At 48.5% G+C, this 16,511-nt stretch overlaps 1 long non-coding RNA gene across 1 annotated transcript; it reads left to right on the top strand.

The window, feature by feature from the left end:
• Positions 1 to 12,220: 12,220 nt before the first annotated feature.
• Positions 12,221 to 16,279, top strand: LOC123455830. The gene is made up of 2 exons (XR_006634159.1): positions 12,221 to 12,317; positions 15,347 to 16,279. It is a non-coding gene; the product is annotated as an uncharacterized LOC123455830 (long non-coding RNA).
• Positions 16,280 to 16,511: the final 232 nt, after the last annotated feature.

Below are 16,511 nucleotides of genomic sequence, written 5' to 3'. Positions count from 1 at the left end.
ACATACATGATTGCCTGTGCACACAAGTGCATACATTACACACACACAACCATGCATGCTTGCCTGTACACAACTCTGTGTACATTATATACACACCAACATGTGCATACTCCCCCCCAGAAAAAAGAAAGGTACAGCTTAGGCCGCCTGCAGAGCTGAAGTTGTCAGGTGAACCTGGCTTCTCTGTGAGTGAGAGCGGCTGTCAGGGCACATTAAGCCACACCAGCACATCCTGGCCTCAGATTGCTGCCACTGTCCCTGGAGAACTCCTGTGGAGGCTGGTCCTGCGTGCTGCAGCTTGTTGGTGGCATGCCTGGGCTCATCAAGTGCCTGTAGCGATTCCACAGGTCGTGAGGAACAAGAATGTCTCCAGCAGCTGAGCGGAATGGTGCAGGGCTGTGACCCAGAGCCCCGGAGGCTGAGGCAGGAGGGTTGTGAGCTTGAGGCCAGCCTGGGCTGCAGAGTGAGACTGGGTCTCAAACCACAACAAAATCAAACAACTAAAAACTATCCCAGTTGGTGTGACCCAACTCTACACACGTTGAGAACAGAAGGTAGGTGGAACAACGTGGTGGCTGGGTGTGTGGGGAACCGTCCCAGCTTAATGTGAACAAGGCTGGTGTCACCTAGTCAGGATTCCTGCTACTTTCCCCCTTATACAAGAAACTCACTCAGTGCCTCTTGACATGACTGATCCTCCAGCCACACCGGTGGAGCTTTGAAAGGACTATGAGAAAGCAAGCGCCCACACCTCCCAGAGCACAAATGCATAGCGCTGCTGATACGGTGGCATTCACCTGTGACCTCAGCACTCAGGAGGCTGGAGGTCAACCTGGGCTACATGGCGAGACCATCTCAAAACAACCCAAAACTCAGTGGAGAGATGGTTCAATGGTCAAAGGCTTGCGAAGCCTTTGATTCCCAATACCCATGATTCACAAAGTGGTGCATCTCGAGTTTGTTTGCAGTGGCCACAGGCCCTGGTGTGCCCACACACTCTTTTTCTTCTTCTTTTCTTCTTCCTCTCCTTCTTTTCCTCGTCCCCCTCCTCTTCCTCTTCGCCTTCTTTGCTGTTTTAGCAACCTGTGGATATTTATTAAGTGAATATCGACAGTTCGATAAAGAAATCAGGAGAAAAAAAATGAAAGTTGGGAGTCTAGTGTGATTGAAAGACCTGTTTAGGTACTGGGATTTGGCAAATTCTCAAATCTATTAGAGTAGTTCATATGTTTGAATATGTGAGCTCTAGCCTGGGGCACTATTGTGGGATGTTCTAGAACCTTTGGGAGGTACAACCTAGATAGAGGAAGCACATTTACAGGAGGCAGACCTTGAGGCTTATGCTCACCTCACTTCCTGTTGTGTATCTGTTTGCAGATCATCCAAGACATGAGCCAGCCACTTTATGCTGCTACCGCGACTCCGAGCCACTTCCTGCTGGCAAGCCTGCCCCACAGCGGTGGGCTGCAGCCCCTCTAGCAGCGTCAAAACTAATCCTTCCTTCCACAAGTTGTTTCTGTCATGTATTCTGGCAGGGTCATGAGAGAAGAAAGGAATGGCTTCTTATCTTCCAGACAACAGGTTTGATTTCTTCTCAGAGGCACCCTGCAGACAGAACAGGACCCACATAGGGTCTGGCCCTAGGATTGGAACAAGGCTGTTTCAGGCAACAATCTGCTCTTCTTCATTGGAACCCAATGAAGAAGTGTCATGCTACACAACAAGGCAGTTCATGCTGTCTTTGTGTATGTGTCTATACGTATGTGTGTGCATGTGTGTTCAGGTATGTGTGCACATATGTGGGGGGCAGGAGTCAATGCTGGGTGTCTTTCGCAGTCACTTTCTACCTTATTTTACTTTTATTATTTATTTGCAAGCAGAGAGAGAATGGGTGCACCAGATTCTCTTGCCACTGCAAATAAACTCTGGAGGCATATGCACTCTGTGCAACTGGCTTTATTTGGAAACAGGAGAACTGAACCTGGACCATCAGGCTTTGCAAGTAAGCATCTTCAACTGCTGAGTCATCTCTCTCTCCAACTCTCTACCTTATTTTTTGAAACAGTGTCTCTCACTGAACATGGAGCTCATCTATTCAGCTAGACTAGCTAGCTAGCAAGTCCTGGAAGTCCTCTTGCCTCCACCTCCGCAGCACCGGGATTACAGGCACATGCCATTACACCTGGCATTTACATAGCTCATACGGATTTAAACTCAAGGTCTTCATGCTTGTGTGGCAAGCACTTTACCCACTGAGCCAGCTCCCCCACCATGCCATCTACTGGCATACCACGCACAGGTGGGTGTCAAACACTGTGCCAGCTCTGGTCACTCCTAAGTCTCCAGGGCTACTTGCTGGCCTGGAGGCGCAGAGTGTTTGCTTACTCCATGGGATGCAGGTTTACAAAGGACAGGAGCGCTCTCTCCCTCTGTCTCTCTTCTCTCTCTCTGTTTGTCTCTTCCCCTCTCTTCATGTCTCTCTCTCTGGTGCATGTGCACATGTGTGTGTGGAGATCAGAGGACAACTTCAAATATTTTTTCTCTCATTCACTCTTTTGTGAGATGTGGGTTCTGATGCTGGAACCCAGGTCCTCATGTTTATAAAACAACCACATTACTGACTGAGCTATCTCCCCAGCCAGAGAAAATATCTCTTTGAAAGCCTTTAAGTTGGTAACAAACAAAATAAATATTTTGTCAGGCATGGTGGCCCATGCTTTTAATCCCCACACTCAGGAGGCAGAGGTAGGAGTTGTGATGTGAGTTCGAGGCCACCCTGAGATTACATACTGAATTCTAGGTCAGCCTGGGCTAGAGAGGTCCTACCTTGATAAACCGGAACACCAAAATTAATTAATTAATTAATTAATTAATTAATTAAACCAAAAAATATGTTAACTTCTTTAAAAAATAACTAACTAACCCAAAACCAACTGTGGTAGGTGGGATAATGAATCCCAAAGCTCCCTAGATTCTGGTTTAATGTGGTCAGAGTGGAGGAAAGTCAAGAGAGAAGGGAGAGAGCTAAAGTAGGAAGAGAATGCACTGAAAATTTGGCCCTCTTTGTTCTCCAAATCTTCCTAGAATGTCATGTTTTGAAATCCTTCCCCCTCATGCCCTAGGTGCCATGCTTATGGAAAAAGATTGTTGTCTTTCCTTTCCTTTGTAAGATCCTCAACTAAAATCAGCATGATTCATTTCCCTGGGAATTCAGCACAGGCAATAGGGAAAAACTACTTTTGCTTATTATGCTGAGTTGGAAAGTTATTGGTATATTTCCCACTGCTAATTAGTTTCCTTTGTGTCGATTTTCTGTGTATTTTTGAGGATTAATGTCACCATTATTCATATGACTACTTATTTATATGTTTTTGAAACCCCAGACCAAAGTGCCGGGGAAATAATGAATGATGCTCAAAATGTGGAGTAGAATCACCACACAGATTATTTTCTCTGGTGTAACTCTGCAATAGTTATTAGTCCGTTCCATAAACCAATCTGTGATTGCAGGTTTGTTTGTGCACGTGGTGTAATATGCGTGGTGTGGTGTGTGCATGGACGTGCGTGTGCAGATGTGCACAGGTATGGGAGCTATAGGAAAACGTCGGGCCCCTCCTCTCTCACACTGCCATGTTTCTCATGGAGGTGCTCTCTCTCCTGCACCCAGAGCTGAACGATGAGTCTCCAGTCTTCTGTCTGTACTGCTCACAGGACCCGAGTTACAGGCATGCATGGCCCCCACCTGGCTTTTCACATGTGTGCTGGGAATGGAGCTCAGGTCCTCTTAGACTGTCAGGCTCTCTCAGACCCTTAATGTTTGTGTGGTGAACACTCTCACTCTCACTGGCCAAACCATTAGCCCTTGGGATTGCTTTAAAAGTGAATAATTAGTTATCTCCATCTGTTGAGCCAGATGGTGTTTGTCATTCCAAAGAAAATATCAGAATAACCTCAGTTTCCTTTCACATATTTAAAAAACTTAAGAGTATTATGACATGAAATAGATACCAAAATAGTCATAATATATATGGCGTGACAAGACTACCTCATTCTCATTCTGCTTGGCCTTGATAAAAAAAACTGCCAACCATGGTCTTTGTGTATTTAGAAGCATGATTTTCTTCCCAGTTGAGACTGCGCTTTAGGGAAGGGTCAAAAGCCACAAGAGAGAAAGTATTTTGGTTCAACTTTGTGCTTGGTGAACTGAAAAATTGACTAATGAAAAGAGATATTTAGGGCTGGACAGATGGCTTAGTAGTTAAGGCATTTGCCTGCAAAGCCAAAAGACCCAAGTTTGATTCCCCAGGACCCATGTTAGACAGATGCAGAAGGTGGCACATACATCTGGAATTCATACTCAGTGGCTGGAGGCCCTGGCACGCTTGTTCTCTCTCTCTCCCCATCTCTCCTTTCTCTCTGTCAAATAAATAAAATATATATATATATATTTTACATTTTTAAATCATTTTTATTGAACTAATTTTAACAACATTGCTTTATGGTACAGCTGCCCCAAACTGAAAGCTATTATCAATGCTATTCAGTATCCTCAATGTAATTCAGTATGTGTTTATAACTGGAATATAGTTAAAACTTTGCCATTACATAATCAAGCAAACAGTGCATACTATAGTTAAAAAGATTTATGCATTTCATTAAAAATCATTTAGTAAGTGCTTTCAGCTTTATTGACAATTGCATTGACACATTCCACTCTACATGCTCTTCAAAATAAAAAGTGGTCTAAAACTAACTATAAGGCTTTAAGATAAAAATATTTTTTAAAAAGATATTTCTACACACAATCACCTGTGGTTAGAGGTAGATAAATATATTTCCCTTCTACTTGTGAATGCTATTCCAGTACTTGTTTATTTTATAAAACATGCACGTATCCACTATCATTTCCTGAACTTAGAAAAGGGGGAAAAGTAATTTCCCAGGCAAAAGCTTTCTCCAGTAACTCTTGTTTCCTTATTCACTGGAGATTGCACAGACACTGTGTAAGAAATCTGCTTTCTCTCTTGCTGGTGGCCAGGTGGGAGATCCTGTCTGTGTCGTTAGTCTAATTACAGTGGAAACTGCTGTGGAGGAGCGTCTCCCCGTCATTGTGCTGAGCGAGGGCCGGAGGCAAACTCCCACGGTCCCCTATGGGGGCTGCTGAGACAACGTTGGGTGGCTCAGAGACAGCGATTAAATAATGTTTGAGTTTCCTCTTCTTATCATTCCTGTTCCTCTCCCCTTCTTTTAAAACCATCATTTAGACAGTTTGAATCCTGGACAGGTTTTCAGACACCATTTGCTGAATTTTCTCTTCCTATATTCAAGAGTGAGGACCTCAGGCAGAATGGGAAATTTGTGACACTATTTGTCTTTACCTGTATTTAGTTAAGTAAAAGTGGCTTTTTGCTAATGTACTAACCTGGGTGTAGTTTGCACACACTCATAGTTACAGTGTTTGGGAGGCAGAGGCAGGAGGATCAAAAGTTTGAGGTCAGCCTGGGGCTACATAGTAGTAAGACTCTGTCTAAAAAAACACAAACATGAAAAAAGAGAGAGGAAATAATACAAAGATGAAACTTCTCTTCAACTTAAGTTTCTGGTAGGTGTGGTGGCACATGCCTATAATTCCAGCACATGGAAGGCTGAGGCAGGCAGATCATCATAAGTTCAAGGCCAGCCTGGTCTACAAACTGAGTTTAGGACACTGTGGGCTATAGAGTGTGACCTCACCTCAAACAAAACAAAACAAAAACATAAAGTGGATCTTTAAAAGTTGTTTTTAAAATTATTTATTTATTTATTTGCAAGGACAGGCAGTGAGAATGGTGATTTTTATTTTTATTTTAAAATATAATTAATTAATTTATTTATTTGAGAGAGAGAAAGAGGCAGAGAGCGAGAGAGCGAGAGAGCGAGAGAGAGAGAGAGAGAGAGAGAGAGAATGGGCATGCCAGGGCCTCCAGCCACTGCAAATGAATTCAAGATACATGTGCCACCTTGTTGTGCATCTGGCTTACATGGGTCCTGGAGAATAGAAATGAGATCCTTTGGCTTTGCAGGCAAATGCCTTAACCGCTAAGCCATCTCTCCAGCCCCTAGTTTTATTTATTTATTTCTTTGAGGCAGGGTCTCACTCTAGCCCAGGCTGACCTGGAACTCACTCTGTAGTGCCAGGCTGGCTTTTAACTCGCAGTGATCCTTCTACTTCTGCCTCTTCTGCTAGGATTAAAGGTGTGGACCAACAAACCTGGCTTAAAATGGATTTATTAAAGATAAAACTATATTAACTTAAATTAACCTATGTAACGAAGATGATGCCTGGAGGTGACAAGCACTGTGAATGGTGAGTGTGGGGTGTGGTGGTGCACGCCTTCAGAATCCCAGCACCTGGACACAGAGGTAGTAGGAGCACCATGAATTGGAGGCCACTCTGAGACTACATCGTGAAAAAAAAGTCCTAAAAGGATAAAATCCATTTCGCTCTGACTTCCATCTTTCTTTCCCGTTCTTCTCCCTTTCTCTCCTCCTCCTGTGCACTCACCATCACTGAACAAAACGAATCCCGGGTGTGCAATGTGCCCTACATTGTGTTGGGCACAGTGGACCCAGATAGGCCTAACACACAGTGATCATTGTTACCTTCCGTCTCATACTGTCTTACCCGAGAGACAGATCTGAAAGCCCATATCATTAGTGAGAAATTTGATGTGCAGGCAAGGTATAGACTGTGTCCTCAGAGAAGGGACAGCTGTGAGGGATCAGGTTTCGACCTTGAGATTGCATCCTAGGGAATACAGGCCAAGTGCATGACTGAATTTTTAATTTATTCAGCAAAGCTCTGTTGAGCAGAACACTGGGGATTTGGACATGCAAAAGACAGAGTGGAAGCAGTGCCGTTATTTGAAGGGGACAGAGAGGAGGAAAGGAGCTGAAGAGGACCTCGAGTATCTGAAGGCAAAGGCGCCCCCTCCTCTGAGTGTTCCCAGTAGAAATACGGGGCTCAGGCGTGTGCACAGCACCACAGGGGTGTGGATATGAACACCAAATGCAGTAAAGACCGCAATGGCCTCAAGTCTATTTGGTGTAGGGTTTTTGCAGTGACCCCCCCACCCCCACCAGTTTGCAGAAAAGTGTTTTAGAATACATTCTTTACACTTACAGCTGTACTGTAGGGTGTCTTGGAGGAGCTAAGAAGGGGCAAGGAGCCACACCTCGACAGCCAGGCTCTGAGAAGGTCTCCTTGAAGATAGAATGAAGTGGGTGGATGAGCTGGAGTTGGCCATACCCCATAGAACAAGCTGCTCTCATCTGATCTTGGAAGCTAAGCAGGGCCAGGCCTGGTTACGATGTGCATGGGAGGAGCCCGGGAAGATGGCTGCAGGGTGGGTGAGGGGTTTTCTAGACAAAGAATGGTTGAGAGATATGACGGGCTGGGTAACTGACCCCTGAAGTGAGTGAGGTCGGAGACACTACCGGAAGTGAGGAGGAAGGAAGAACGAGGCCCAAATCCTAGGAGCTGCGAGGGACAGGGGAGGGGCTAGCCCAGTCATGTCAAATGCCTTGTGCCACCCAGCGGGCAGGTCAGAGAAGTCCTTCATGGATTCGGCAAGAATGCCCTCAACGTCCACCGAGAAGCTCAGAGACGGGGCTGTGGAGAGAGCAGCGTTTGAGTCAGCAGGACGCCAATGGCAACTTTTGTCCTTTCCAAAGTCTTGGCTGTGGGGCTGCGAGATGGTGCAGAGCACAGGCAGGCAGGGCGGCCAGTTTGGATTCTCCACCCTCCCGAGAAGGCCAGAGCGAGCGGGCACGCAGCCTCCGCAGTCCCCGCCGGCCCCGAGGGAGCAGGGACAGCAGGACGCCCACTACCAGCATGGTGAGCTCCGGACCCGGCGAGAGACCCTGTCACAAAAATGAACGAGTAAGTGATGAATAAAGAAAGTGGTGAGTGACTGAGGAAGACATAAGACTTCTGACCTTCACATGCATGTGCACACACGTGTTCCCATATGGGGTGCATGTCCACTACACACACATCTGTACAAAAAGAAATGGACGTTGAAAAAGACGTATGGCTGTGAGGAGAGAAGCAGAGAAGATCAACATCAGAGGATGTCACAGATAGATGTTTTCTTTAGTTTTAGGTTTTTCTTTATTTTTAAACATGGACTCACAGTATAGCTCAAGTTGGCTTTGGATTGACTATGTAGCCCAGGCTAGCCTTGATCAAGTGGAGATCCTCCTGCCTCAGCCTCCTGAGTACTGAGAGGGCAGGCTTGCACCAGGCCCTGGCTCAGTTGACTTTTTCAAGGCAGGGAGCAGCAGCCTGGCCCCGCTCCCTTCCTGCGGTCAGTCGGCTCAGGCAGCTGCTTGCAGCCGCCCAGGCCCCGGAGGAGGGCAAAAGTCAGCTCTGGTGGTCCCAAACACCAGCGTTTCTGGGAAGCAGGCACCAGACGAACACACGGGCGTGGCTCCGCAGGGAAGCGCCTCTTTCTGGGCGGCCTCCCCGGGGTGGATTGAGGGGCCTGACTTCCTGCGGAGGCCGTGCAGCTCCCTCTCCCTCAGCTCTCTCTGACCAGCTGGGCTGCTCCCTCTCCCTCAGCTCTCTCTCTGACCAGCTGGGCTGCTTGCTCCTTGTTAAAGTGGCTCTCTGGATTGGGTTGCAATGCTGGCTTGTAAAATATGCATGTTTGCAAAGTCTGCTTCCCATGTCCAGTGTGGCTCTGTCCAGTTTTACAAGTGTCAGAGGGGACAGAGCATCAGGGAGCTCTGAGACACCCCCATGGACTCCACAATACAAAGCATAGGAAGGCCCAGAAAATAGTGACAGTTGTGATTCTGAAACTTTTGCTGACACACAAATACTTTTGAATAAATTTATGAAAATATGTTCTTTCTCAGCGTGAAATAACACACGGGACCAGACATAAAATTTCAGAGCACTTGTGGACTTGCTAAATTTTGAAATGGTTGATAGAACTGAAGACTGCAAGGAAGCCATGCAACCTATTCCACCTGTCATCCTGGCACTGGGGAGTGGGGCAAGAAGACTGCTGTAAGTTCAAGGCCAACCTGGATTACAAAGGGACACTCTGTCTCAGGAAAAAAAAAAAAAAAAAAAAAGGGCCTGGGAGATGATGGTTCAATGGGTAAAGTTCTTGCTCCACAAGCATGAGTTCAGATCCCAAGAATCTATGGCAAACAAAATAAATCAAATCAAAACAAAACAAACAAAACACCAGGGCTGGACAGATGGCTTAGTGGTTAAGGCACTTGCCTGTGAATTCTCCAGGTCCCACGTTAGCCAGATGTCCATCGTGGTGCATGCATCTGGAGTTCATTTGCAGTGGCTAGAGGCCTTGCAATGCCCATTCTCTCTCTCTCCCTCTGTATCTAATAAATAAACAAATAAATAAAATGATAAAACCTTGAAACAAAAAAGCAACTGGGTGTGGTGGCACGTGCTTGTAGTTCTAGCTCTGGGGAGGTAGAGGCAGGAGGATTCTGGGGCCTTGCTGGCTAGCTTGTCTAGCCAAAGAGGAGAGCCAGGTTCTGGGAGAAACCCTGTTTTCAAAACAAGGTGGAGAGCAGATGAAGGAGAAAGACAAGGCTGACTTCTGGCCTCCACACACATGTGCACACACAGAAAGACGCACACACGAACACACAGCACACAAATACACACATGTAATAAAGAGGAAACAACAACAAAACCCCAGAGAAACAAACACAAAACTCCCCAAACGACTAGGTCCTTGGTGCTCCACGGGTCGGGAGCCACAGCTCAGTTCACGTTTCTGACTCCATTTCCAGGTTGAACTTACCGCCTGCCCCACAAAGATTCCGCGAGGCGTCAGTGATGACAGGAACAAGGGGCTCAGCAGAGGGGAGACACGGATCTGAGGCACCATAAATATTATTTCAGCTTTATGTGGGTCTTGAAGGAAATCAGAGGCCAGCAAACTCGCTGCAGCATTCTTTGGCTAGTTGTTGGTTATTCCAGCCTTTAGCTCTCTAGTAGGCAAAGTAGGCAGAAAACGTTGTTTCCCATACCTCATCTATACTACCAACCTTGAGATGTTAGGTTTTGTCCCAGTCTCACCTGAACAGTTTCTCTCCTTAAAAAAGAAAAAGAAAAAAAAGAAAAAAAAAACTTTATGTATGATTGCTTAAAGTGGAAAGTTTGGATCCCTACTGAGAATAGAACACCACGTTGATTTGCTATAAATAGAAAGTAACAACAATGAAAAAAAAAGTCTTGCTTCAGGCTGGGCATGGTGGCGCACGCCTTTAATCACAGCACTCGGGGAGGCAGAGGTAGGAGGATCCCTGTGAGTTTGAGGTCACCCTGAGACTACATAGTGAATTCTAGGTCAGCTTGGGCTAGAGCGAGACCCTATCTCAAAAAAAAAAAGAAAAAAAGAAAAAAGAAAAAAGAAAAAAAAAAAAGATCATGCTTTAGGGGCTGGAAAGATGGTTTATGGTGTAGGAGCTTTTGCCTGTTAAGCCTAAGGACCCAGGTTCGATTCCCCAGTACCCATGAAAGCCAGATGCACAAGTGGCACGTACATCTGGAGTTCTTTGCACTGGTTAGAGGCCCTGGTGCACCCAGTTTATCTGCTTCTTTTTCTCCCTCTCTCAAATAAATATTTTTTTAAAAATCATGTTTCATATTCTAGTTATATTCCAAATGCTTGCTAAGGTCGGGTGGAGTGAGGGTGGGGATGGGGGCCAGGGAGATGACCTGTATGATAAAAAGGAAGTTTAGCTACGGTTTCAGAGAAAATCCTGTCCTTGTAGTCAAAACTGAAGGCGCCAGAAAGGGAATAATGCATTTCTTGTCCAGTAAGTTTTCATCACGCCAGGCCCTGCTCAGCTCTGTGCAAAGCGTCCCGCCCGTCTGCAGGGGAGGCCCTCCTCGCTGGAAGCCCCTGGTGAGGTGCTTTCCCGTCCTCCCTTCACCACCAGAGACGTGAGTTCCAGTCCGAGCTCCTCCGGGCGGGGCTTCCCGGCAGGCTGCGTCTGCGCGCCTGCGCCCCAGCCTGGACGCTGCGGCTGGGCTCCGGGCGCCACGTGCTCCCTCGTGCCTCCGAAGCCGAAGGGAGGCGGGTCGAGTCTGGAAGGAGGGCGCCTGGCCGACGTTGCTTCCGGCGGACTGAACACTCCAGGTCAATCCTAAGGCGCGATGATTAGGGGTGTGGCTCGGGTGGTAGAGTGCCCGGCTAGGATGCGCGCGGCCCTGGGTCCGTCCCCATAAACCCAGCGCGGTGGTCGTCCCAGCACACAGGAGGGGGAGGGAGGGGGATCGGGAATCCAGAGTCATCCTGGGCTACAGAATGAGTTCGAGGCCTTGTCTCAAATAAACAATAATAATTCAATATAATAAAAATAAATAAAACAATAGACTATAGTAAAGTGCAATAAAGTCATACAACGTAACAAGAATAAAGTATAAGCCAGGCGTTGGTGGCGCACGCCTTTAATCCCAGCACGTGAGTTTAAGGCCACTCTGAGAATACAGAGTGAATTCCAGGTCAGCCTGGGCTACAGTGAGACCCTACCTCACACACACACAAAACAAGAATAAAGTACAATGACGATAACAGGACCAAAGAGACATTATTTTCTTATTTAAATTTTATTTTATTTTATTTTATTTGGGGGAGAGAAACAGGTACAGAGAGAGAGAGAGGGTGGGGGGAGAGAATGGGCTAGTCAGGACTTTGAGCCACTGCAAACGAACTCCAGACGCATGTGCCCCCTTGTGCATTGGCTTACTTGGGTCCTGGGGAATCAAACCTGGGTCCTTTGGCTTCGCAGGCAAATCCCTTAACCGCTGAGTCATCTCTCCAGCCTCCAAAGCAATATTCTTGCGTGGTTCCATCAGAGAATATTACTTTCTTAACAACATGGAAACAACCTGGCATTCGACCCAGCATCCGAGTGTGGGGCAGGGCTGGCCCTCGCTCTGCCCGGCGCGACCTGGGCGCCCCCTGGGTGGCCGCGGCCACTGAGCATGCTCCTCGCGGCGCGCGTCTACCTGCCGGGCCCGCCCCTCGCGCTCGGGCCGCGCGGGCACCTGGGCGCCGGTGCCCGGCGGGAGGGGCGGAGACTCGGCGCGGGGCGGGCGCAGCGGGCGGCGCCGCGCGATCGGGGCCGCGGACCAACTTTCCCCGGACAAGTCCCGCGCTGGGGACCAGGGGGCGGGCGCCGGGCCCCGGGCGAGCCGAACTCGCCGAGCCGGAGCCGGGCCCCGCGGCATGGCCTCCTCCGACGCCTCGTCGCTCTTGGGCGCGGGCAGCCCCGACCCCGCACAGGTGAGCGCCCCCACCTGTGGCTGCCTCCCCTGGGGGCCGTGGGTTCGAGTCCCCGGGAGCCCTGGGCAAGCGAGGGCCGCTGCCGGGAGCTCTGCGCTCGTGGTGAGGGCTGAGGAGGTTGGAGGAGGGGGCTTGGTGCGGCGCCACGGAGGGGACCCGATTCCTTGCCCGTCACCCCTGCCCATCGCGGGCTCTCTTAGCCCTGGACCTGTGCTATGGCCAAACCTCGAGGTCCGCGCGGGAGCCCGAGCATCCCCCGGGGAAGAGAGGGAGCCGGAGACTTGGGACTTCTACCTGGAAATACTCGGATAGAAAAAGCAAAGTGGGGCGCGCGAGGGCTCCGGACATTCCTAGCCCTTGGCTGGTGTCCGTGGACGGTGGACCCTTTTGGTACACTTTTTGGGGAAGAAACTACCTGATTTGGAAAGTTACCTACAGAGTTAGTTAGGCTTAGCTTTTTCTCCCCTTCTTCTTCTTTTTTCCCTTTTTGAAGGTGAATCCAGAGTCTTAATTTAACCCAAAGGGGTGTGCGTGTGTATGCGGGGGTGTGCTTTTAAGATGGGGGCAAAAAAAATACAGAGCCCTCAGGTTGGGTGTCCGAGCCAAGGGGTGGCCCGAGGTGGACTGGCCTTCTCCCCCAGGTTCCCGAGGAGCAGACCCGCAGCCTCGGAGCGGAGCCGCCCCTTCCTCCCGCCCGGCAGCCCGGCCTGGGCGACGTCACCCCTGGAGCCCCGGGGCCTCCACCGCAGCGGGAGCTGCCGGGGCGCTTGGGGCTGCAGGCGCCGGATTCCTGCGCTGGGGGACCCGGGAAACAGTGGTTGTCCCGGGAAGAGAGGAGGGCGGGGGTTGGGCCGGAGGGAGAGAAGGGAGATTTCTCTTTCGCTTTTTGGCATCCTTTTATAAAATCTATGCTTGTGCACTGTCCACTAGAGGAAGCCATGGATACTCAAGGGCTTAAACGCACCTTTGGGCAGCTTTGACAAAACACTAATTTTACCTAGTTTCACCTCTTTTAGCTCGTGTCTTGACAAAGTCAATGAGTATTATTTTTCTTTAAAGCAATTTCTTTTCTTGCTACCTTGGTCCTGAGTTTTGGTTTGCTTGTTAGGGAGTGAGTGTGGCGTGGCTACTTTGGAAAGAGGTCGCTCCCTCTCCCAGGGTCACACCCACGCCCTCTGGGAGGCTCTGGAGGGAGCCCCAAGGAGGCGCGCTCGGCGTGGGGGCCTGCAGCATCTCGGGCCTCCCCACCCTCTGCTGACCCGGGCTCAGTCCAGCCCGGCCTGGGGGCAGCGCTTTTTCCACACCGAAAGCGAATGCAGAGGCTGAACCACAACTCCTGAAACAAAACCTGGGCTAAAGGGGCTGCGAGCTGGCCGACACTAACCCAGCCGGGGCCGTCCTCTCCGGTTCCTCTCTGCAGCACCGGATGGAGGGAGTAGCTGAGCTGTTGTCTGCGGGGTTTCTCGGTGCCCAGCAAAATAACTCCTAATGGGCGCAGTGGTGTGTAGGGTCCCGCAGCAGAGCCTGGGCCTCAGTGGCCTGCGGACCGTGTGGTGGTCAGTGGAGTGTTATAGAATCCAATTCACAATCTGCTTGCATTTTTTTTTTTTTTTTGTGGGTGGCTGTATTTAACACTGTGACTTTTCCTTTCTTAGTACTTAATTGTGCATCCTTTGACAGGGATAGTGAATTTAGAAAGCAAGTGAGTGAGTGCAATTCTAGAATAATATTCTGATAATTGAACAAATCATTCATCTCTAATTAGTTATCTTTAAAAACCATCTTAATGTACAGTGTTATAATTATAGATTTAATTTATATTGGGCATGATGTTAAACTCGAGCCGGTAAAAGGTATTTTTACCTGTCTGAATAAACAGAAAGCGTGAAATTTATAAAACCAACTGTCTGAAGCTTTTACATGAGAAGGAATTTGGGTTCGAACACTTTTGTTTTGCAACATAGGGTCTTGCTCTAGCCCAGGCTGACCTGGAATTCCCTGTGGAGTCTCAGGGTGGCCTCGAACTCACGGTGATCCTCCTACCTCTGCCTCCTGAGTGCTGGGATTAAAGGCGTGCACCACCACATGTGCCGGCTATTTTATTTTTTTAATTATTGGATGTTTATTAAGCCTTATTGCAGTTCTCCACTACCCTTCTGAAAGGACGAAAGTTACTTAAGATCTCAGGTCTGAGGTGACCTTCCTTGTGTGGACTGACTGGTTGTCACGTACCACTGCCCTTGGCCCCTGCAAACAAACGTGAGTGCTAGTGACATGCACAAGGCTCCTTGAGCAATGGGGTGTGAGGCGCGGCGTTTCCTGTGTGTTCAGTGTCATGACTTTTCAGGCCTTACACTGCCTTCTACCCGCTTCGTAGCACACCGCCCCAGGGCAAGGTCTTGCTCTGTAGCTCAGGCTGCCCTTGACCTTGCCATCATCCTGCCTCAGTCTCCCAAGTACTGGGATTATAGGCATGTGCTCTCTACCTGAGAGATATATATTTCATATATGTGCTCTCTACCTGAGATATATATATATGGTTTATATATGTGCTCTCTACCTGAGATAGATATATATATGTAGTTTATTTTTAATTTAACTTAAAATATTTTCACTTATTTATTTGTATGCAGAGAGAGATAGAAGAGAGACAGAGAGAATGGGCATGTCAGGGCCTCCAGCCACCTCAGATGAACTCCAGATGCATGTGCCACTTTATGCATCTGGCTTTACGTGGGTACTGGGGCAATGGCCTATAATGTTTTGGGGCATCAGGGACCTCTCTGGCCAAGACCTCACTGGATGGCATCCCATCCCATCTCTGGCACTGAAATGTTTCTAGTAACAATCTATGGTTTCTGGGTGTGTCATTGTTCAAAAAAGTAGGTTTCCATGTGGCTTTTCATATCTTAGATTTTGATTAGCCACCCCCCCCATGCCTTTACTCAATCTCTTCTCCTGACCTCACTTAGGCATTTCCACCCCCAGTAATCTGTTCCTTTTTTTTTTTTTTTTTTTTTTTGAGACAGGGTCTCTCCTTGGTCTGGAGCTTCTTCTCTCTGTCTCCCCAGGGCTGGGACCACAGGGGTGTGTCACCATATCTGGCCCTCGACATAGGTTCTGGAGCTCACTTCTGGTCCTCAGGCTTACTAGACAAGCACCCTGCCCACGGAGCCATCACTGAGCCCGCAGCTTTCAGATCGCCTTGATCAGCTGCCTGCTGCTCTTCTCACGTACGGTTAAGGGAAGGAACTGTTGAAAACCCGGGTGCTAACGTACATTTTAGACCTGGCCTTTGAGAACAAGACAAGCCAAGGTGAATTGGAGCACTGTGGTAGAATCAAGAATTGCAGGCCACTGCATTGGAAAGACTGTACCCCAAAGAGTTTCAAAGATAACCACAGTGATTCATCAGTAGCTATTTTGCACCTGCAGCATCTAGCAAAATCTGTGTACCAACAGCTTTTCTGGAGAGTGCTGGGGTTCCTGACTGAGAGCCATGGCTGCCCTAGCATGGGGCTTCCCATTCTCCACCCCACAGTGATCTCCATGGAATCTGCCCAAAGTCTCTGTGAACACAGTGTTGCTGAGTATCAGACACAGAACTTGGCACACTTTAGGTCCTCCATTGATGTTTATTGAGTGAAAAATTGACTAAAACCTGAGAAGTCCCTCACATTTCAGATTTGAGAGCAGCTTTGATGGTTTAAGTACACACCTTCAAGTTCCTATCATGTGACAACCACTCTTAGGCATGCAGCAATAGTCTTGAGTTTTAGTCTGAACCAATTTATGATCCACCTGGATAGAGAAGACGTATGCATCCTGAAAACATTGCTACATGGCCTAGTAATGCTAGCCTTTCTTTCTGTTTCTTCTTTCCCCTTCACTCCCCCCTTTCTCTATAACCTCTCAAATTTGATATTGTCAGTAATATAATAATAAATGGCCGTGACAACTCACCAACTGTGGCAACAAAAGTTCCCCAGTTTTTGATGTTTGTGTCTTTCTGTGATGTAAATAACTCCATCAGGGCTGAGTTCACACCCCCACAGGTGGTGCTGCACTTGGGGCTAGATTCACACTCCTGCAGGCGGTGCCGCACGTGGGGTGGGTTCACACTCCCGCAGGTGGTGCCGCACGTGGGGTGGGTTCACATTCCCGCAGGCGGTGCTGCATGTGGGGTGGGTTCAC

Source organism: Jaculus jaculus, chromosome 18 (genome assembly GCF_020740685.1).
Source record: "Jaculus jaculus isolate mJacJac1 chromosome 18, mJacJac1.mat.Y.cur, whole genome shotgun sequence".
In the NCBI taxonomy this organism is placed as follows: Eukaryota; Metazoa; Chordata; class Mammalia; order Rodentia; family Dipodidae; genus Jaculus; species Jaculus jaculus.
The sequence above is the reverse complement of the archived record's forward strand: the minus strand, read 5'-3'. Positions and strand labels throughout refer to the sequence as shown.